This window comes from Vulpes vulpes, chromosome 12 (genome assembly GCF_048418805.1).
Source record: "Vulpes vulpes isolate BD-2025 chromosome 12, VulVul3, whole genome shotgun sequence".
Lineage (NCBI taxonomy): Eukaryota > Metazoa > Chordata > Mammalia > Carnivora > Canidae > Vulpes > Vulpes vulpes.
The window spans coordinates 103,374,020-103,397,568 of record NC_132791.1 but is presented as its reverse complement, the minus strand read 5'-3'; the positions used below and the strand labels follow the sequence as shown (position 1 = coordinate 103,397,568).

At 46.5% G+C, this 23,549-nt stretch overlaps 1 protein-coding gene and 1 long non-coding RNA gene across 6 annotated transcripts in view; one reads left to right on the top strand and one right to left on the bottom strand.

Moving 5' to 3' along the window:
- The window catches only part of OPCML (opioid binding protein/cell adhesion molecule like), a 1,085,346-nt gene that overhangs the window by 549,269 nt on the left and 512,528 nt on the right, over positions 1-23,549 (bottom strand). The window lies entirely within an intron of this gene.
- Positions 1,729-9,921, top strand: LOC112920243 (uncharacterized). The gene is made up of 3 exons (XR_003235038.2): positions 1,729-1,937; positions 7,087-7,250; positions 9,791-9,921. It is a non-coding gene; the product is annotated as an uncharacterized lncRNA (long non-coding RNA).

Here is a 23,549-nt window from a genome sequence, read left to right as displayed (position 1 = left end):
CGGCGGCCGCCCCCGGGCCGCGCTCCCCCTCCCGGAGCCGCCCCGACGCGCGGGCCCGGCCCCGGGTTGTCATGGCAGCGGCGGGGCGGTCAGCGCCGCTCTCCCCTCTCCGGGCCGCGGCGGGCGGGCGGGCGGGGCTCCCGGGGCGCTCCTGGGGCGCGGGGCGCGGGGCGCGCTTAACCCCTGCGGCGCCGCGGCCACGCGGGCTGCTCCGCCGAGGGGGGCGGGGAGCCCGCGCCACCCCCACCCCGGCAGCGGGGAGGATGCCGCGCCCCTCCGGGGGCGGGGCGGGGGGGGGGCAGATGGCAAAGGGGCGCCCGCACCTGTCCTCCTGCACCTGTCCCCCTGCACCCGTCCCCCTGCACCTGACCTCCATACCTCACCTCCTGCACCCGACCTCCTGCACCTGTCCTCCGCACCTGTCCTCCTGTACCTGTCCCCCTGCACCTCACTTACGCACCTGTCCTCCCGCACCTGACCTCCGCACCTGTCCTCCCACACCTCACTTCCGTACCTGTCCTCCCGCACCTGTCCTCCCGCACCTGTCCCCCTGCACCCGTCCCCCTGCACCTGACCTCCACACCTCGCCTCCTGCACCTGTCCTCCGCACCTGTCCTCCTGTTCCTGTCCCCCTGCACCTCACCTCCGCACCTGTCCTCCCACACCTGACCTCCGCACCTGTCCCCTGCACTGGACCTCCTGCACCTGACCTCCTGCACCTGTCCTCCACATCTGTCCTCCTGTACCTGACCTCCGCACAAGTCCACCCGCACCTATCCTCCCGGTGCCCCGCGCAGGTCGCCAGGCCCCGCCTGTAGAGCTGAGCTTCCCCGCCCCTGGAGGCACCTGAGCCAGGCTCACGCGCGTCCCTTTGGCACCTGCCCAGCGACGGCCCCGCGGCCAGCTCCCCCCGGGGGTCTGGAGGAAAGAAGCAGGGTGCTCTCTGCCCCGGGTGCCCCACCTCGGAGCTGCTCGGCGGTGGACACTTTGTGTCTCCCCCCAACACTGGCAAATCTGAGTTTCCTCCTACAGCACGACATACAAAATAGTCCCCATCTGACTCCGTGCCAGTCCTCAAGTATCCTTTTTGTAAAAAAAAAAAAAAAAAAAAAAAGCAAGAGGTAGGACAAACACTTGGAGAACCTAAAAAGTGTTAGGGTTGATTTTCCCAGACTCCACCTATGGCTTCATGCCCAGAGCACCACGAAGGGGCACCACAGGGCCCGGGGAGGGGGCCTGGGCCCCAGGGGTCCCCCCAAGGCCAGCCCATTGGGTTCTCCTGGTTCTCAGCACGGAGCCTCGCCTCTCCTTGGGCCCCTCCTGTGGCTTCTCTCCTGTCCCTTCTGCCACAAGCCACCCCACACCTGGCCAAAGCACGGCTTATCCCCCTACATCATGACTTAATGGTCACTCTGCAATTTCCTTCACTGTATTCTTTCTCAGTTCCTCTTGTTAAATTAGGCTGGGCTCTGAACAATGAAATTTAATTCAAAAATAAGCTTTAACTTCTTATTCATTACTTCAGCCGCTTTAAGGCTACAAAGGCACCCTCCCCGCTCTCCCTCATGGGAGACTGAGCGCTCGTACACACGGCCCCGTCTTCTCCCGTAAAATGGGGAGTCCACGTGCGTGGTTAGGTCTAAAGTTTTTAATGAGAGCATCACACCTCAGGAAGAAAGAATACTTGTCACCAGTCATGCCATGTGTGCTTTATCTCTTTTAATATAGGAAAAAACACGCATCACCCCTTTCCAGAAGAGAGGGAGATTAACAAAGACAGGCCCTGGGCAGCACGCGCATCCTGATCCTGAGCTCGTGGGCTACGAGGGCGGGAGGAGAGAAATGCCTGGAAGAGAGGCTCAGGCCTCAGAGAGCAGCCCAACTACTTATTTTGGAACCACCTGCCAGTTTTAATGACACACATCTTTCCTTAAGATGTGAGTGGACCTGGGTTTTCTGTATACACGTTGTGCCCGATCCTCTAAACTCTGAGATGCTCTTATCCATCATCACGAGCCTGGAAAGGCTTTTTTTTTTTTTTTTTTCAGTGTTTTAACCTGAGTGAAGCTGAGAATGTGAGGCTGTGCTGGTGATTTCCTTCAGTTACAGGGGTTTGTGTCTTGAGCCCTGGGCGATGGTGGCATGGGGTTGGGTCAGCCTGCCCCATGAGTTTACACAGCCCCTTCCCCTTGGTTGCCGTGGGCTCAGGTGACATTCCTTCCTCGTGCACCTGTCGGTCCACTCCTAGGGCTCCTCAGGAGATGCACGTGGAGCAGCTGCAAAGTGCTAACTCAGTCTATAAAGGATTGCTTGAAATGGGAAAAGTTATTGGGGTAGAAGTCCAACTGGGAGAAGAACAGAAGGGACAAGAAAATAAGAGTAGCAGAGGTGGGTTGAAGCAACGCATTATATATTCTTGATAATAAGTAATAAATCTTTCTTTTGAGGAAGGGATAAGTATCTATTTTGGGGGTGGGGGCTGATGCCCCTCAGGTATAAGTATCTGGAATCCAGAGAACAGAGCCTGTTGTGTCTATTTTCTTCTAGTAAGCTGGCTTCCTAGTTCAATATTTGTGAGCGACTAAATGAACTCAAGGACTGGCAAGTCAGAGAAATAGCTGCAGAAGTCTAACTTTTACGTTAATCTTTGCCAGCCTATGGTTTTGTGGGGGAGACGTCATTCATGTGTAAGGCTAGGGACCAGTATCCCATTTATAGACTAGAAATCCAAACCAGTTTGGAATGGCAAAGAGAACCGGGGGCGAGGTTCACAGTGAGCCAGGACTGAAATGGTTTATACTGGGGATTTTCTGAGGAATGTTTGGTTGAGAACCATGATGGGGAGACTCCCAGTTTAACCCCTTTGGGGCATATATCCACACATATAAAGACAAATTATCTGAGGACAAAGTAAGAGAGCTAAGAACATTGGTTCTAAAGTTGGATTGTCTTCGGATCCTGACTCTTCAACCCTTCAGCTGGGTGACTGGTACCTAACAATACCTATCTCAGGGGGGTTTGGGGGTGTCTTGAAATGTCCCCAAGATTTTGTTTTGAGGTCTGGTATGTGGACAGACACAGAGAAAGCTTCCGTGAAAGAAGAGTTGGTTACTTCCTCCCAAGAGGAAGTGCCCTGCAGAGCCACAGGGGGAAGCGGGGGCAGGGGTAGGGGGTCAAGAAGCAGAAGAAGCAAGCAAGGTGAGGCCGGGTAGGCAAACTTGAGCAAGCTTAGGATCAGATTGTTTGAGTGATTTTGGCAGGTCCTGGGCTGCGTGGTGGTCTCTAGGGCTCCTGGGGTGAGTTGGGGCAGAGGAAATAGCTTGTGTGTGACCCTTGGATAAAGGAGGCGGTTGGGGATGTGGGCTCTTGATTGGTTTGCCTGCGAAACGCATGCTAAAGACAAGTTGCTTGCCAACTCTAGGAATTAGCTTACCTTGGGGGAGGGGGCAATCCCTCCAGAATTAGAAGCCTCTGAGATGTCAAAACATCATAAAATACAGAAAAATTTTAAGACATGATTAATACAGGGTGGCAATTAATGAGGCGATGTGTTACACACATCGCCAAAGAACTCTGCACATTGGAAGCATTTCATAATCATAGATTATGATTATATAACAGAAGTCCCTGTGATAACAACTTGTGATGTGTAAAAAGATATGAGTGAAAGACTGTAAATGCCCCATGTCCAAACTCGAGCTTTGATTCAGATCTACAGACATCTTGATATTCGGTGTGATTTATAATAGAAAAGGCATAGGTGGACTCAATGCAGTGTAATAACTTCAGAAAACTTAGAGCAAGGAGGTGACATGAACTGACTGAGACTTATAAAATGTGGTCGTCACGTAAAGGGTGGTTTGCAAGGGTACGGCGGGAAACGGAGATTTTCAAGAGTGGAACAGGAAAGAAATGGTGACGGTAGCAATGATGATGACAAAAAATAGAAACGTAAGGGGCATGTCTTGGATGTACAGCGTTTAGGACTCTCTGGAAGTTTGGGTCTTGGAATCGAGGAAGATAAAGGGACTGAGGATGACTCCTGAGTTTGGCTGGTAACTGGGTGGTACCATTACCTGTGACGGTCATGTCTCCGGGAGGACTAGATTTTGAGAAGCAGAGGTTGGAAGAGTGAAGAAAAAGCTCCATGAGACAGCTAGCCGGGTGGAGATGTTAGGGTGGCAGTGGGAGAAAGGAGTCTGAGGCTTGCCGTATGGGCTGAGGGCAACACTAGCATCTCATTGAAAACCTGCTTCCAAGCTTACTGTTAAGGAAAAAAAAAAAAGATGGTGAAAGTCTTTTGGGGTGGGGGGCCCATTGTCCCTGGGATCCTCATCCCCTATCTAGCCCCCCTCTGCCTTGTACAGTCGAAGTAGTTCCCCTTATCTTTGGCTTTCGAACCTACAGCCACTCCACCGATGTCCATTTGTCTCTGAGTATATTTCCTCCACTCCACTCCATCTCAGCTTCTGAGAGTAGATTGTAGGATTGATTTAGAATGAGGCCATGAAGTTATCAGTACATTTTGGAAAAACTGCTGCTCACTTACCCTTAATAAGAGTCAAATGACCCAGGTTATTTTTTTTTTAAGTTATGGGTCCACCTAGATCACTTACCAGCTGTGATCTAGGTCAAGTGAAAGCCCCTGTTGTAAGGTGTAGGGGCACTAGGACAGGGACACTGGAATCCCATCCCAATACCTCCGCGTGACTTTTCACAATCTCCTTAACTTTTTCGTCCTCCGTTCCCCCATCGGTAAACAGAGGCACAGATAATAACGAGTACACACAGTACTGGTGAGTGTTAAATGAAATGCTGCATGTAAAGCAGTCGGCATCCTGCCTGGCACTCAGCACTCAAGGAATGTCAGTTCCTATTACCTATTGGAAGTCCCTAATTCCCCCAGTGCCACAGGTTTCTTCCCCGAAGTGGTGCTCTGGACAGATAAGCTGTATGGCACCAGGCAGGCAAATTCCGGAGGTGCCTGAAGGTTTTGTACATGTGTAATATGGGGAAACAGGACAGGTTATCTCTTTGATTTTAAAGAAGAGCCAATTTTAGAGTTAGAAGTCACCTAAAGATCACCTAAGAAGGGATCAAAAGTGGTTATTAATGAGGTTGCGTTTTACCTAGGTGAGGATGGCCATTAGGGAATTGTGGATTCAACAGAAATATCTGAATTTACCTAATGAAATCTGTAACCAGTTGTAAAAGCAATTTCAAACTGTGTGTTATTCATAAATAAAGAAAACTTACAGCTTGTGTTTATCTGGGAAAAGATTGTACCCAGCTGCTCTGTGTGTGCACTAGGAACAAACATAAAGAAGCCTGTGCACGATGCGGATTTACATTACAGAGCCTGCCTCCATCAGAAAGGACCCAGTGGGGTGCAACGACTGAGGAGGCCTTGTAGCTCGGGGCCCTCGGACGAGGCGGTGTAGTACACTAGGGATGTTTGCTGGTGATGAGAGAGGTCCTAGAAGGTCCCAGAAACGGGGCCGTCAGTTTCTAGGATCCAGGAAGTTCCAAGGAATGGCAACAGATGCCAGAATGCAGTCGTATGCACGAGACACAGTGGCGCCCTCGGTAAAACCTAGGGCCCTTCGCGGCCTGTGCGATCAGTGCCAGGGCGTGAGGGCCTTCACTGCCCCTCGTCCATTTGCACTCTTGCAAATGAGGCACATTATGTCAGATGGTTTTCCTCGTAGGGCTGCTAAGCTGAGGCCAGGATGCTGGTCCATTGAATCCTACCCTGGTCTCCTCTCATCGTAGAGCACTTCGCACCCTTTCCCACACAGCCCCCTCTGCGTGAGCTAGTGAGAGGAACCGACAGCGGGCATGAGTTAAGTAAGATGCATGCTCCATAGCCCTGCTCGGCCACTTCTGAGCTCCGTGACCTTGGGCACATGACTTATCATCCCTGAGTTCGTATCTCCTCATCTGTAAGCAGGGATAATAAGAGCGTCCTCAAAGGCCTGCTGCGAGAATTAAGACAGATGACACACGTGGAAGCGCCTGTCACAGTGCCTGGCACAGTGGCAGCCGTCAGTGACAGCGAGCGCTCAAGCCCTCTTCTCTTCTCTCTGCCAAGATGACTGAAACTGACCGAAACAAATAAGGCAACAAAAACCGCCCAAGGAATGCACAAAAATAATCAAAGCTAAAATAAGCAAAGCCAACAGGAAGCCATAAGGCATACAAGATTCGCATTATAAAAACATAGGTGAGGTGTTCCCCAGGACTTAGGGAGTGATCTGTTGATAGCTATAAAGCCAATTAATGTATCATCTGCCTTCTTTTACTGTCTTTTTAAAATGTGTGTGTGTGTGTGTGTGTGTGTGCAGACATGTGCACACACGTATAACTACCTTTCTCCTATTAGAGTCGCAAGATCCCGGGACGCCTGGGTGGTTCAGGGGTTGAGCATCTGCCTTTGGTTCAGGTCAGGACTCTGAGGTCCAGGGATCGAGTCCCCCATCAGGCTCCCTGCGTGGAGCCTGCTTCTCCCTCTGCCTGTGTCCCTGCCTCTCTCTGTGTCTCTCATGAATAAATAAATAAAATCTTAAAGAAAAAAAAAAGATTTGCAAAGTCCCCAAGAGCAGGATGTTTGTCTTGCTCATCCCAGATTCCTCTACTATGGACTAGACCTTGGCACAGAGTAAATACCAGCAAATGTCTGCTCATAAGAGAACTGCGTCCACTATCCATAGTTTGTAGAAAGTCAGGGAGGCAGACATCAGAGGCTCCAACCCTATCGCCTCAAGGGACTCTCTTTACCCCACACTCAATTCTTCCCTGGTCCCCAAACTATTCTAGTCAAGGGCGGGACATGGTAGGGCATGAAACGCATTAAACTACCTCCTTCTAGAAAGGATGGAGACTCCTGTGAAGGGACCAATTTCCACAAGACGTACAATAAAATCAGCCTCATTACTTAATAGTCACACCTCATATAGTTCTAGAAACCAAATAACAAAAAGCATTATATTGAGAACTACAAGCCATAAAACATGTTTTTTAAATGCTCAGTAGGAGTTATGATGGTCTTACTCCTCCCTAGTCTCACTCTTGCCTCCACTGTGATAGGTGGAAAATGGATCATTCCACTCAGAATGGAACTGAGGTGTGAAGAAGACAATGCCTGTCAGGGGTCAGTCTGCCTGGCTCTAAATCCAGATCCACCACCCAGGAGCTTGGGACCTTGAGCAACGGGCCAGACTTCTCCGAGGCCAAGTTTCCTCAATGGTTAGGTGAGTAACATTAATGCCATTTTCTATCTTTGAAGAACTGAACAAGTTTTATGTGAAATACCCAGGGGAGGGCTTGGCACGTAGAATGCTCAATAAGCAGGATGCTACTTCACCTGGGCTCCATCCTCTTCCTACCAAAATGAATCCGATCTGTTGGTCTTACAGAGGAACTAGAACTTGTGCTTTGCATTACACCCTGGTTACTCACAATCTTGTCTCATTGGCCAATTTATTACATATTGCTCATTTTGGGGACAAGTTCATTCAATCACTCATTATTGTGCTGTGGTTTGGGGCATCCTCTGACCAGTATCAGCAGAACATCTAGGCACTTTGCTGGGCCTGGGGATACAAAAAACAAATACTACCTACCCTTGGGTAGTTTATAGTCTAGTAAGGCAAATATCAGATATTGTAGTATACAATATAAGACTTAAAATACAATATGCAAGGATGCCTCACTGTCTCAGAGTTGGACAATCTAGATTTGGGGTGTTGGGAACGACATGAGTCCTAAATTCCATCTTAAAGGCTCAAGTTTTAGGGTTTAGGCTTCCACTTGGTTTCTGATGTCGGCAGCCAAGCAGATAATATTACCAATCAGAGAAATAGCAAGAAGAGTTGATACTGGGGGGAGTGTGATCAATGTAAATGCAGAATGGAAAGTACTGGTGAAACATCCAAGTAAAAATTTCTGTTGGCATTGGGATATTTAGGTTTGGAACCTCAGAAAGAGACAATGTTTACAGTTATAGATTTTGGAATCATCTCTGTAAAAGTAGGAGCTGAAGCCTTGGGTACTAATGAGGTCTGTCAACAAGAGTAGTTGAGTGAGAAGGAATAAAGCATTAGTGTGGATTCTGGGCAACACAAACATTTAAGGGATGAGTGGAAGGACCCATGAAGGCATCTGCCAAGTAACTAGAAAAATAAAAGGGAAATCAGGCCTCAATAGCATCATAGAAATCAAGGAGGAGGCTGATCGGTAAGAAAGGAATAGTTTACAGTGACAAATACTAGAGACTTCAGGTTGCTGAAGGACCAGTCAGGCTCTTGGTCCTGCACCGTGAGAGATGGTGGGACGCCATAGAAACAGTTCCCCACTGGGGCCTTGGCAGTCGGGTGCTGAGCTCGGGTAGGACAGAGGAATACAAGGAGTGGAGAAAGCAGATGTGGCCAGGCTCTCATGCCCACCTGCAAGCAAACGAGAAAAGAGAAAGGGCGGCTCTAACTGGGCAGAGATGTGGGTCTGGGGGAAGCTAGTGTTGTGTTTCGTTTTATTTCGCTTCAGCATGAGAGACTGGAATACGGATATGTGGCGTCTGAAGACTCAGTTCCCCGGAGCTGCCAGAGGCCTATGCTCATCACAACACTTTTTACGTGGCTCATGATTAATAGATGTGTTAGGGTGAATTGTTTCAGGTTAGAAGTTCCATCTATGGACCCACTCAGGGTCGATCAACCAGCCATTTAAAAATGAACAGTGAAAAAAAATAATAAAAATAAAAATAAACAGTGGCCTTCATCATCATCATCATCATCATCATCATCATCATCATCATCCTGCTGTGTGTCCATCACCAGAGTACACGCCTCACAATTTAATATAATTATTTTTAACACCTCTATCAGGAAGGTATTATTATTAGGTTAAGAAATTGATGCGTAGAGAAGAAAGATTATTCCTAGTCATTTCTAGAAATTCAAAGTAGAGTCTTTACCAGGCCCCCTCATGGTTCCCTGCTCTATCACTAGTGCCCATACCGGTTCCTGGGAGAGAGCAGGTTTTCAGTAAATACTTATTCAATAAATAATAAAAAGTAGTCATGTATCTCCAACTCTTAGCCTGCAGTCTCACAGATATTATAGCTACCCAAGAATCACATACCAAATATTACATAATTAAATATATTTGTCCTTGTTTAGATTTTGGATATGACTTTATTGGTAGCTATATAGCTTGAGGTAAAGAAAAAGAGAATTATATGCCTTGTGCTCAAAAACTACTGAGGCTGCACCACACTATTATTTATATTGTAAAAAGCTCTTCATGGGAGGGAAATGGTGGCTGTACCACATGGCTAACAAGCTATGTGGATGGGCTTCAGATATTAATATCCTAATTAATAAAACATAACCATATTAATCAGAAGCATATCTTGTGATTTACATAATCATTGTGATATATGGTCACTTGGCATAAAGAGTAAGCCTCTCATAAAGTATTATGACATCACCGAGTCCAGACTTTCTCATTTATTTTTTCTAGTTCTCGGGCTCTCGTGGGGGCACTTATGTGGTGACATTTTACAATATATTTTTATTGTGGGTTTTGGCCAAAAGAGTCTGAGTTGCATTGGCCTGGACCGTGTCTAAAATTCTGCTGGTCTATAAGCATCCTCACCACCATGACTGCATGAGATCTGGGATTGGTCTCCAGACAGCTTCCTTACATCACCAGGAATGCTCCCCCACCCACCTCTTCACTTGGCGCTAAAATTTTTCTCAGACTGTAATCCCAAAATCTCATTGCCTCCCAGCTGCTCCAGCTCCAGGTCATGCTGCTACATGGATTTGGTGTCACAAAGCCTGAGATCTGGAAAAGAAAGAAAAAGAAAGAGAGAAAGAGAGAAAAGAAGAAAGAAAGAAAGAAGAAAGAAAGAAAAGAAGGAAGGAGGGAGGGAGGGAAGGAGGGAAATAGAAAGAAAGAGAGAGAGAAAGAGAAATAAATAAATAATAAATAAATAAAGATAGAGAGCAAGCAAGCAAGCAATTTGTTGTTCCCTTTCGGGAGGGGAGGAGACCCTAAAGCAGGGTGGTACTCATACAAGGACCCAGAAGCCACAGAGAAAAAGGAAGAAAATGGAGCAGAGTGAGGTGAAAATAACTCTGTGAGGGGCATAAGTGTGCGTGCGGCCTCAGTGTACCCAGGTCAACTTCGGGGAAAACTCAGAGTCTGCATACACTGGGACTACCTGCTGGACAGATTGCGAAGCCCTATGGTGAATGTGAGGAGGCAGAGGGAAAGTTCGGAGCAGATACTTCAAGGCCGACTCCGGGGGTGCAAGGGCAGGAATGAACCCAGCCCCATCCCATCCTGCACCCAGTGATCTCTTTGTCCCTTCAAACTGAAATTGGGTGGCTGCCGGCATTGTGCTCCAGGACAGAACACCATCCAACAGACTTACCAGCAGGTGGCAAAAGTCCAACCATCAATTAAGGAGCAGAAATAGGGAAACGTGTCTGTTTGGGCTCTAAAACAGCTTAAATACACTGCATGGACCTCACGACTTGTCTGAGAAAGACTGGACTTCTAGGTATAAGCTGTCAGGGAGAGGATTTAGAAGCTAGCGCTCCTGCTGCTATCAATGGTAATAGTAGTGAGTAGTGGTGATGGTGATGGTGTTGGTGTTGGTGATGGTGATGGTGTTGGTGGCGGTGATGGTGTTGGTGACGGTGTTGGTGATGGTGACAGTGTTGGTGATGGTGTTGGTGATGGTGATGGTGTTGGTGGCGGTCATGGTGATGGTGTTGGTGACGGTGTTGGTGATGGTGATGGTGTTGGTGATGGTGTTGGTGATGGTGATGGTGTTGGTGATGGTGATGGTGTTGGTGGCGGTGATGGTGTTGGTGGCGGTCATGGTGATGGTGTTGGTGACGGTGTTGGTGATGGTGACGGTGTTGGTGATGGTGATGGTGTTGGTGATAGTGATGGTGATGGTCATATGCACCAAATGTACACAGCCTCCCACCTTCTAAGGTGAATGGCGCCTCACAGCCTCCAGCCCGCACCTGCTGGCAGGAAAGCTGCTCTGGAGGAGGAGCTGCCCCCGTCCCCCAGGCCTGAGCTGGAGGCCAGTGCTCTCAGCCTCGCCAGAGCCCCCTTACCAGGAACCCGGGAAAATCGCACGTGCAAAAAGCACAAGTGTGGCAGATGTGGGAGGCTGGAGAGAGGCCGGGAGCAGGTGCTGTGGTGGAGGCTGGCGGAGGCTAAGGGGGGCAGAAGGAGGCTGAGGGAGGAACCCGAGACGGAAGGCAGGGACCGGCGCACGGCCTCAGCTGCGGGGACAGCAAGCCGGTGAATAAAGCTGGGTCTTCTGCTCCATTTCCCCCATCTCCCCCGTCGCCATCTGTCTCTCTTCCCCTTTCTCTCTTCCTCTGTCTCTGCTCCCTTGCAAATCTTCATCTGCTCATTTCCATCCAACACGCTTAGGAATTGATCCCAACACTTTTCTCTCTCTGCCAAGATACCCTGCTGCCCCCTTCTCGCACTGAGTGAGCTTCCCTCCGCGCCTGGTTCCCCGACAGCCCCTGATGTGCTCTTCGGCTCTGACAGCGTCACCTGTGCGGCCAGCCCGTGTCACTGCAGGTCCACAGAGGACAGAGACCAGGCCTGCCGCGTGGCCAGGCTGGGTGGGAGCGAGGTCGGGGGCCCAGGGGTGACAGCAACAGTGCGCAGCTGAGCTCCCAGAGCCCAGAACGTGGCGAAGGCGACTGTCCCCTGCAGGTGGGGCAAGGCCTCGTCAGAAGTGAATCCTCCTCACTCTCATCTTAATTAACGCAGACTAATGGCGCTGGGCAGGGGACCTAAAAATAGAAACGTAGAAGCTAGGACACACGTAAGCAGCACGCAGAACTGTATCCCAGTGTCCTTTCAGCTCTGAAATACCGGAGCTGCTCGGCATGTTGAGACACTGAAGCAGAGATTCGGGTTTTCACATCTTCTCTCAATCATTCCGAATAAGTGCATTTTAAGGATAAGTGACACAACGAAATGGGAAGTTCTAAGGAGCAGAAGAAATGAACAAATAGTGTATAGAGCGCCGGGCAGGGTAGTTTCTATATCTGTTTTTGATAGAGACTGAGTGACCGGTGGAGGGACAGATGGGTTTACGGTGGAAGAGCTAAGACAATGCTCTCTGTAGACTTGGCAAGGGGATGAAAGCCAGGGCAAAGCCCCCTCGCATGAGATGTAAGTGGCTCCACCCATCGCATGAATATGGCCAAAGAAGGGTAGATGCAAATACACTGAGAGAGCAGGTGTGCAGGGGCTGAGCCGACCGCCCGCCCACCCGCCGTCAGACTTCGGAGAAGTCAGTTCGGCTCTCCTGACTGTGGTTTCTGCGACTGTAAAATAAGCCATTGAACCAGATCATTTGCAAACCCCCTTTCAGATGGAGGGTAGGCCAGGAGGCTTGGGACCCAGGGAAGAGTCAAATGTGTAGGGTAGACCAGCAGGCTTGAGAACCGGGAAGAGTTAATGCTACAGCTCAAATCAGAAGGCCGTCTCCTCGTGGAATTCCCTGTTTCTCAAGGGAGTCGGCTTTTTTCTAGAATAATGTTTGACTATCCGGGTAGCGTGGTCTTACCAAGATGACATATAACATTATTAACTATCACACAACACAATGTCCCTTTGAAGCATTCAGCCTACAGATACGTGACCATCGTTGGACCACGGCCCTTCCAGAGTAATGTTCGCATTTGCATCTCTCTCTACGTTAGCGCATGATGCCTCCCCTAACCGAAATGCCCTCCTCTGCGGATCAAATTCCAAAACTCATCTTTAAAACTCAGTTCCAGGGGCCCCTGGGTAGCTCAGTGGTTGAGTGTCTGCCTTTGGCTCAGAGTGTGATCCTGGGGTCCTGAGATCAAGCCCTGCATTGGGATCCCTGCTCGACTGGGAGTCTGCTTCATCCCCTGCCCCTGCCTTGTTTTCTCTCCCTGTCTCTCTCAAGTAAATAAATAAAATCTTAAAAGAAAAAAAAAAAAAAGACTCAGCACCAATGTTATCTTGCCTGGGCACTTTCCCACTTCCCTAAACATGAGTGACCCCTGCCTCCTCAGATTTTACCCATCTTCACTATACCTTATACTGTATTTACCCAGTTGAGTACAGGACACTCTGTCTTTGCTAGGTTACTGAGAATTACACCTGTCCCTATGCTCAGCACCAAGCCAAATGCTTCACAAAAAGTAGGTGCTCAGTAAAGGTTTGCTAAGCAAGTAAGTGTGACATTTTTCCGCAGGAGACCCATTTTCCTAGTGGCGTTGGCTTTCAACGGGATGCCTACAGCACAGCACAGTAGAGGGCCAAGGAGGCCTCTTGATGAATCATCCCAGGAAGGAAACTGCACGAGAGAAAAGCAAAGCACAGAAACTAGTCCAATTATTGTATCCAGTCCAGCCCGGGCTCTTCCTGCCTGCACACGCTCCCTTGTCATGGCAAAGACAGCATCTCACAGACAAAGGACAGTGTGCCTGGGAACTCACGTGTCTTTGCAATTAGCAGGCTCCCACATGGTAAACAGGCTAATTTTGCTCGTACATCAGCAGTTTGCCTAATCAGTGATTTCCACTCAGGGCTTGAGGAGAAGATTTGAAGTCTAGACCATAATGTGAAAACATGGAAAACTGTGGTCCAACGGTAACCCCTGGCTGTGATTCCTACATGTATCATAGAGGGGGCCCCAGATTCGGGACGCGGTCATTTATGTCTTTAGAGATGCTCCTTCCCTGTGCAAATCCATCTTTAAAACCACTATTGTAGGGCAGCCTGGGTGGCTTAGCAGTTTAGTGCTGTCTTCAGTCCAGGGCGTGATCCTGGAGACCTGGGATCGAGTCCCACGTTGGGCTCCCTACATGGAGCCTGCTTCTCCCTCTGCCTGTGTCTCTGCCTCTCTTTCTCTGTGTCTCTCATGAATAAATAAATAAAATCTTAAAAAAAAAAAAAACTATTGTACCGTTCCAACGTCAAAGACAGCCCACCTTCCAGGTGAGGAGGCCCTGACAAAGACTGGGGGAAGATCCCTTGGATCTGTTCACACGGAGCCACTTACTCGTGTTCGATTTTTCAATCTTTGCCTTGTTTTGTACCATGTATACTTTAAAACAGGAGCTCTCCACCCATTTAGGTTTTTGCTTCAGCACCTTCGACCTCAAGAGCATCATCTGTCCACCAGGACGCCTTCCCCGGGTGGATGAGAAGTACACACAGAGACTGTTTTATCTGTTACAACAACCGCATTGCTTGGCAGAGCTTCTGGGGACCCATACATGCGGCCCTACAACCCCGGCACTTGACGCTGCCCTTGGGCCTCAAGACACAGGAATTGGCATGACATTGTCCACCCCACGCTTAGGTCCTCAAAGGCAAGACAGGGCAGCTTCAGGTTGGGAAATCAATACTTAGGAAATCGCCGTATCCTAGAATTTTGGATTAGGGAGGGGCCTTAGGCATCATCTTTGCTACCTCGAAGTTAACGCTATAAGCTCCCGTGTGTGATACCCGGCCACTGGTCACCAGGTTTCATCTGGGCATTCCCACGGACACAGGGATCACCGGACCACACGTGGTCTCACAGTATTGACAGAATGTTCTTCCTATCTCCATTTGTTCTACTATCCTGACCTAGCAGAAGGGAAAAGCGAGGCGTCAAGGATGCCGAGGTCTGGGTTATCAGTAATTATCAGTTCTTCTTCCTATCATCGTTACAATATTATTATGATTATTGATTGCATGGTGGTTGTTGTAGTTTCATCATTATTCGTACTATTTTACATTTGAACATTGTCTCCGTCCTACCTACGTCTTAGAGTTAGAGCCTAGAGATTTCAAGGCCACCTGCTGTCTGGATGCCACCCCATCCCCTGACCCCCTGCCTCTGGCTTTACATACTTGGAATTGAGTTGAGGTCTGTTTGTTTGTTCGTTTTAGATGTTATTTATTTATTCATGAGAGACACAGAGACAGAGCAGAGACACAGGCAGAGGGAGAAGTGGGATCCCCAAGGGGAGCCCGGTGTGAGACTCGATCCCAGGACCCTAGGACCAAGCCCTGGGCTGAAGGCAGACGCTCAACCACTAAGCCACCCAGGTGTCCCTTGAGTTGAGTTTTTTGTGTGTTGGATGTGGGTTCAGCTCAGTGAATGTACCTCACAGCATCAAGCCTGTGCCCCCTCTGCAAGCAGCCATCGTGTGCGGGACAGAGGCCTCCAGAGGCTGACAGATAAGCCCATCTGTGCTGACCCCAGAGGGCGAGACGTGCACATCGCTATGAGAGGAAAGGTACAGTCCAGGGCGGGGAAGCAGACAGCAGATGAAACTAGGAAGAAGGAAACACGGAGAAAAGGAAAGGCTTCCTTCTGCAGAGACCCTGTCGGGACAGTGCCGAGTCCAAATACGCATGGAAAAGCTACTTGAGAAGAGAGACTCCCCAGCTGGGGCTGCACTCACCATCCCCTCAGCAGCGCTGCTTTTCCTAACAGACATGCTGTGGACAGAGGTGGACCACACGTCAGCAGGACAGTAGGGGAAGGGCAGTGACTTTGGAACCCTCCAGATCTGCTTCTACCACCAATGGAGGGCATATCTCATAAGCTCTCAAGCCCTGGTCTTCTTATCTGAAAATGGAGGATGGGAGCACCTACCCCACTGGCCGTGAGGTGACTTCATGAGGCAGCACATGGAATGAGCTTTGTCAACAAGGTCATTGTTCTTTCTCAACCTCTGAAATTTCTCACCAGTCCCTCCTGTTTCTCTTTCTCCTTCTTCCTTCCCCAGCACTACTCTCAAAGCCCAGCCCAACGCCCCTTCATCCATGGTCCTCCCGTCCTCACTGAGCTCCTCTGAGTGCCTCCAGCCTATAGTGTGGAAGGCACAGTTCAACACGTGCTGTTATGGAACATCACTACCTGCCGTGCAGATGCTATGACCCTTTTCGAAGTCCAGGGAAGCCTATTTTGACAATGAGACAGATGAGGCTCGGTGAGTGTGTGTGACTTGCTCAAGGCCACACAGCCAGAAGATGATGGACTCGAACTCAAGTCATTTGACTTCTAATCCCTGCTCTCTATATTGCAACATGTCATATTTTGTACTCTTGCTTATCAAGGATGTTATTCTTATCTGTCTTCTTAGAGTTTTTTTTTTTTCAGGATATTAATGGTTCCCTGTACTTTTCTGTAGCTCTCATGGCATGAGTGATTCACTGCCGGAAAATAATCTTAGATCACCAGAGTTCAAATCTGGACACTACCACTTCTCAGCTGTGCAACCCAGGCCAATTTGCTTACCCTCCTAAGTCTTATTTTCCTCACTTGAAAAAAAAGGGAGAGGGAGTAGTACTCCTACCTTACTGGGTTACAATTAGGATTAAATTGATTAATCTTTCTTAAGCACTTAGTACATTTTAATTCCTAAATTGTGGGGGACATCGAGGCGAGCTTGTCGTGTTCTTCAAGGAAACACCGGCCCAGCTATTGGTAGTGCTATCAGAAGACAGACTTTGGGGATTTCCTTTTCTGCAAGAAAACCCCTCCCCAAGTGCACGCTCTTCCCAGTGGCCCCGCTCCAATGACTGATCGATGGACAGAATAAAGGCTTGGGGACCCCCTGGGTGGCTCAACAGTTGAGTGTCTACCTTCAGCTCAGGTCATGATCCTGGGGTCCTAGGATCGAGTCCCACACTGGGCTCCTTGTAGGTAGCCTGCTTCTCCCTCTGCCTGTGTCTCTGCCTCTTTCTCTGTGTCTCTCATGAATAAATAAATAAAATCTTTTAAAAAGAGAGAGAATAAAGGTCTGGTTATTTCCACCCAACAAGAGACCACCCAGATAGGATAGGACTGTGTCACACTGTGACCTCTGCTCATCCTACTCCCGCCCCACCCACCAAAACTGGGAATTTCTTAATAAACACTCTGTGGACTAAACACCATCTCAGAGAACCCAGCTTGGGACCATTGAAAACCCAACTTGATGGGTTCTCAATGGTCCCAAGCTTGGAACCCAGCTTTATCACCATTGAGATCATTATCAGTTCCCTCCAAGCCTGTCACCCTCAGAGGGAGGGGTGAGCATTCAGTGAAATACGAAGTCTTGCTGCCCAGGACAGCCCCCGCCTCCCTGCTCCTGGTAGACGTTCAGTCTCAAGGCTGGGACAGCCATGGACCCTCCTAGCAGAGAGTTCTATGTATATTTGACAGTTGATTGACCTTAAGTACAATCGGACAGATATAGCAGAGTACAGAGGTGAGGTCTGTGAGGAGGGAACCGCATGATCACCAGGCTTTCCCGACAGAAGGAGTCGTCATCCTGGGAATCCCTCCTCTTACACGTGCATGCTACAGCGGCCCTCTGCTCTCACTGCACCGGATTAGTTTGTAGATACTCATAAATGTCCTGAACTCATTTCATATGCATGGGTTTTATATCTTTACTACGCACTATTAATTTAATCATGGCCGAGATTTTTATTTTTTAACTGTTATTATTATACTGTGATACTAAGAACAATATTTAAACCCTTGACCAAAATCTTTTGTCCAAAGAAGCGTAATACTTTATATATATATAATCATTTTCATTTATGGTACATATAGTTCATGTATATATTAGATGAAATTATACATATATATGATGAAAATGAATGATTTGGCCATATTAGGTCCTCAGTTTGGGTTACAGATGTCACGTGTGCCTACCCCATTCTCCCACTGCCAGTACTCTTTAACTCCATGTGCTCAAAGGAAAAACAATTGTCACCTCTGAAACATTCATTTCCCAGAGTGCATACCCCACCCAAAATTCATCTCACTTTCGCTGACAGCTTTTCAGTTTGTCTCAACCCTCCTTCCTCTCCTTGGTAGAAATGTAGCATCTTGAAGTTCTGCTCACCTTCCTCATGAAGAGAAAAGCAAACAAAACAAAACAAAAACAAACCTCTGCCACACCAAGCACAAACCCTGAGCTGACCCTGAGCTCTGCCTGAAGAAAATGAGTCCCAAACCCATTGCTGAAGGCCGAGCAGGCCTGACTGAAGCCAATCAGTTCCAACCACATAAACTTGGTCAATATACGACGGGCCCTGGTCGAAAACTGTGGGAATTGGTGGAAAGGCAGGAGTCCGGAGACAAGTTTCCAAGACAAATCAACGTATAGTCAACAAGGGTGAGAAAAAGAGAGAGGTCAGTAAGAGGTCACCCAGTCTTTCAATATTAAGGCTAACAATGCCGCTGTCAAACAAGAGTGTAGGTGTCCTAACGGTGTGAGATGATTGAAAGAGTTTAGTCGATTGCCCATGGCATGTGGAATGGAACTGTCTTCAACAGGAGCGTAGTGAAGATGATGAAGAGGTGGTCTGGGGAGATCCAGGAATACAACTAGCTGTTAATGAATGACACAATTGGCTAGTAAATGCAGGGACGCAGAAGGCAGAAACAGAACCTGGAAGAACAGCGGCATCCATGAAGAGAGGTCAAGAAAAAGAACCTATAAGGGAGACAGAGAACATAGCTGCAGAAGTTGAGCCTAAGAACTAAGGGAGCATCAGAGAAACTAGAAGGAAGAAAAAGGCAAGAATGCACGGGCAGTTCTGTCCTGTGATGCGGACTCCAGGGTAAAGGACACGCATTAGCCTCTATCATCGGCGATCAGCAGGCCAGATTTTTGACCTTAGAAGGAGGAGGTAACAGTGCTGAGGAGACCAGATTCAAATGGGCCAAAAAAAAAAAGAAAAGAAGAAAGAAAGAAAGAGAGAAAGAAAGAGAGAGAGAGAGAGAGAGAAAGAAAGAAAGAGAAAGAAAGAAAGAAAGAAAGAAAGAAAGAAAGAAAGAAAGAAAGGAAAAGCCGAGTGTAGACGGAGTATAGAAGAACATATAGACTCTACTTTCAAAAGGATTATAATAAAGACAGTAACAGACAAGGAACGGGAAGGTGAGGGAGCATCGGGAGAAGTTGGTTATCGCCGTCCTGCTGTGTGCTGAGCTTTTAATTGTCTTGGAATTTGATTGTGTTTGTAGATGACAAAGAAGGAACCAGCAGCAAAGGCATTACAAAAAAGATGAAACAATAAATAAGTCAAGTTTCCAGATGGGTTGAGAGAGAGGGGGAAGGAAACTGGGAAGAACGAGTTGGAGAACATCAAGGGGCTGCCTTCTTACAAGGAGACGGTGACCCCACAGTCCCCCCGAGGGCAGCTCAGCTTCGCCATCTCACCTGATAGTCATGCTGGGACGCAGTGGGAAGGAAGAAATGCATGTGGAACCCAGGTGATTCACTTGGTTACCTCTTGGCACCCCTGTGCCCAGGTGTGATAACAAATGGGTAAGTGGAGTAGCCTTGGGCCGAAAAAGCTCAGAATGCTGAGTGTCTTGGTTACAAGGCCAGGCGAGCCCTGGAGAGGCAGCAGAGGCACTAGCTGAAGAGTGACAGTGAGACTAGGATGAAGAGTGGAGGAACAAAAGACGAGTATGAGTGGTGACCTCAAGACCAGCTGGAGATGTGCGGGGGGATGTTCATCTCATTAACATTGATCTTCTAAGTTTCCTTCAGGAAGAAAGTCCCATGGAACCCTGGAGATCCTGCTGCCTCATCACATCTGAGGAAATGGATCTGAGCGGCACAAGGGTGAGCTCTGAAGGTTGGAGAAAGGTGCCATGTGGACCCTCCATTAAAGGAAGGTTTATTTGGTAGGTTGCTCTGCTGTGGGGAGTATCATCAACCCTTTCAGGGATCTCCTCCGCTGCAGAAAACTGCCTGCGCTCAGTCGTGGCCTCCTGGAGAGGTCCTCAGCCAATGACTGACCTGCTGCCAGGCCATGTTAGGTCCAGAGCTGCTCGTAGGGTTGGCTGAAGCTGTTGGTTCTACGCTGTCGCTCGGTCTTTACTGCTTCCTTTTCTTTTGTGCCGTCTAAACGGCACGCTCCGAAGACACCCTACAACTCGACTCTGGTGTTAAGTGAGATATTAAATAGACAGATGGAAATTGAAATAATTTTCATGTGGTGGTTTCCAATTTCTTGAAATTATTGGGATCAGGATCGTTGTTGAATAATGTGAGGAAAGGCTGGGGGCTTGAGAAGCAAAGTACATGTTTGGAGGACTCACGGTGGGGAATAAAAATGCGAGCTATTCACATGACAGGGATGAGAGTTTGTGCTTCATAGTTGTTTATATTTTCATTTAAGTGAAGTTGCCAATGATATTAAAAGGACAGCAGAAGAAGAAATCTCTAAACAGCCACCATGGAGCTCACCAGGACTTTACCAATTTTATGAAATGCTTACACCAAAAAGCTCTATGTTCTCAATACATGGTCCAAACCAAGGCAAAAGAAATCCATGTGTTGATTATTTTATGTCCTCAGCTTTCATCTCACCCATGGGGGAAACTGTTGGTGCCCCACCCACATACCTTGGACCCCACCATTTCCATGTGACCCGGATGATTTCCTGCTGCTGGTATCACAGCCTCTCTGTGTCTGAGGGCCTCTGCGGAGCCACGGAAAGGGATCCTCCCTCACAGTGTATGTACGTAACAGGTCAAAAGTGCCAAGGGCAGGCCTCAATCAATGATTGATGGATTTAACTATAAACTAACCTTCACTGGGAATAATTCAGAAGCCTCTATTGCACACCATCTCCCAGCGTGCTCTGGGGGACTAATCATCAGTTAAATACTCTGGCGTCTGCTTAATACCCTGTTCTCTATTGGGTGCCTTCCCTTCTCTTATCCCTTCTTCACTTCCCTGAGGCTGTTTCTCGTTTCCCATCCCCACCACATTCCTTTGCTCTGTCTCTCTTTGTCTCACTCCACACACACGCATTGCTTTATTGAGCTATAATGCACATACCCTACAACTCAACGGTTATTGGCACAAACAGTTGTGTAACTATGACTACGATAAATTTCAGAATATTTGCATTGTCCCCCAGAGAAAGGCCCTACCACCCACCTGTCATATCCAAGAAGGCTTTGCCTAAACTAAGATCTCACAAAGATTTACTCCTACATTTTCTTGTATGAATTTCATTATATTACCTCTTCTATTTAGGTCTCTGATCCGTTTTGAAGTTATTTCTCTGTATCGTGTGAGTAAGGGACCAACTTTATTATTTTGCATGTAGATATCCAGCTTTCCCAGTACCATTTTTGGCGGATAAAGAATATTTTTGTACCCTTATCAAAATCACATTAAGGAGAAGATGAAGGTTTTATTTCTGGATGCTTAATTCTATCCCATTGATTTATATGTCTCTCTTTATGCCAGTACCACATTGTCTTTATTACTATAACTTTATAGTAAGTTTGAAAATGGGAAGTGTGAGTCCTCCAACTTTGTTCTTCTTAAAGATAGTGTTGTTTATTCCATGTCCCTTAAATTTCCATATAAATTTTAAGAACAGCTTCTGCAAAGAAGCCAGCTGAGATTTTTATGTGAATTGCATTGAAACTGTAAATCAATTTGGGGAGTATTGCCATATTAACAATATTAAATCTTCCAAACCATGAACATGGGCTGTCTTTCTGTTTATATAGCTCTTCTTTAATTTCTTCTAACAATGTTTTGTAGTTCTGAGAGTAAAAATTTTATGGTTCATTTGTTAAATTTATTCCTAAGTTTTTACTATTCTTCTGCTTTTATAAATGAAATTATTGTCTTAATTTCACTTTTGGATTGTTCACTGGTACTGTATAGAAATATTAATGATTTTTGGTACTGTTCTTGCATCCTACAACTTTGCTAAACTTTTTTATTAGTTCTTTAGTTTTTTAGCAAATTCCTTAGGATGTTCTCTATGCACTTGCAAATAGATAGTCCTACTACTTTCTTTGCAATATGTATACATCTTATTTATTTTTCTAGACTAATTTCCTTGACTAGAACCTCCAGTACATCGTTGAATAAAAGTGGTAAAAGCGTGCATCCTTGTCTTGTTCCTGACCTTAGGGAGAAAGCATTCAGCCTTTAGCATTAAGTATGATGTTAGCTCTGGATTTTTCTTAACAGGTTGAGGAAACTTCCTTTTATTTATAATTCATTTTGTGTTTTTATCATGAAGTTATTGGATTTTGTCAAATGGTTTTTCTGCCTCTATTATAATATTCTGTATTTTTGTCTTTTATTCTATCAATATGATATCTTACATTAATTGATTTTGGAATGTTAAACCAACATTGCTTTCCTGCTATAAATCCCACTTGGTCATAGCATATCATCCATTTTATATATTGCTTGAGTCAACTTGGTAGTATTTTAAAAAGATTTTTGCATGTTTATTCACAGCTAATATTGGTCTGTAGTTATATCTCTTGTGATGTCTTTGTCTACTTTTTGAGTCAGAATAATACCGGTCTAATGGGATGAGTTTAGAAGTGTTCTCCCTTTTTTATTTTTTTGGGAGAGTTTGTAAAGAAGTGGTATGAATTCTTCTTTAAACGTTTTGAAGAATTCACCAGTGAAGTCATCCAGTCCTAGGTTTTCCTTTGTGGGAAGTTTTTGAATTACTAATTCAATCTCTTTACTGTCCACTTACATTTTTTATTTCCTTTTGAGTCAATGTTAGTAGTTTGTATATTACTAGGCATTTCTCTATCTCATCTAAGTTATCTAATTTTCTAATAATACTCCTTTGGTATTCTTATTTCTGTGAGATCATTGGTAATGGCTCTTCTCTTATTTCTGCTTTTCGCAATTAGTGTTTTCTTTCTTTTTTTTTTTTCCTTGTCTGATCCAGCTAAAGTTTGGTCAATTTTGGTGATATTTTCAAAGAACCAACTTTTACTTGCGTTGGTTTTTTTCTCTATTATTTTTTTATTCTTTATTTCTCTGTCTCATCTGTAATTATTATTATTTCCTTTTTCTACTTGCTTAAGGTTCAGTTTAATTTACTATTCTTTTCCATTTTCTTAAGGTGAGAAGTTAGATTATTGACTTGATGTTTCTCTTTTTTAAAAAAATATATCTTTTTACACCTATAAATTTATCTCTAAGCAATGCGTTAGCTGCATCCCATCTGTTTTTCTGTGTTGTGTCTTCATTTTCATTCCTCTCAACATACTTTCTAATTTCCCTTGTGATTACTTCTTTGATCCACTGGTTATTTAAGAGTGTGTACCTTCCTATATTTTTGTGACTTTCTCGAATTAACTTCTGTTATCGATTTCTATTTTTATTTCATTGTGGTGAGATATTACACTTTGTTGACTTTAATCCTTTAAGGTTGATGAAGGCTTGTTTTGTGGCTAAACATATGATCTATTCTGGGGAATATTCCATGTATATTTGAGAATAATCCGTATCTGCTGTGGTTGAGTGGAGCATTTCAAAGATGTCTGTTGGTTCTAGTTAATTTATATGTCTTCTCTTTCTTCGTTTTTCTTCAGCCTGGTTCCACATCTATCACTGAGAGCAGATTATTAAAGTCAATAGCTATTATTGTTGAATTGTTTATTTCTTCATTCATTTATGTCAGCTTTTGCTTCATATCCTTTGTGGCTCTGTTGTTAGGTGCATACATGT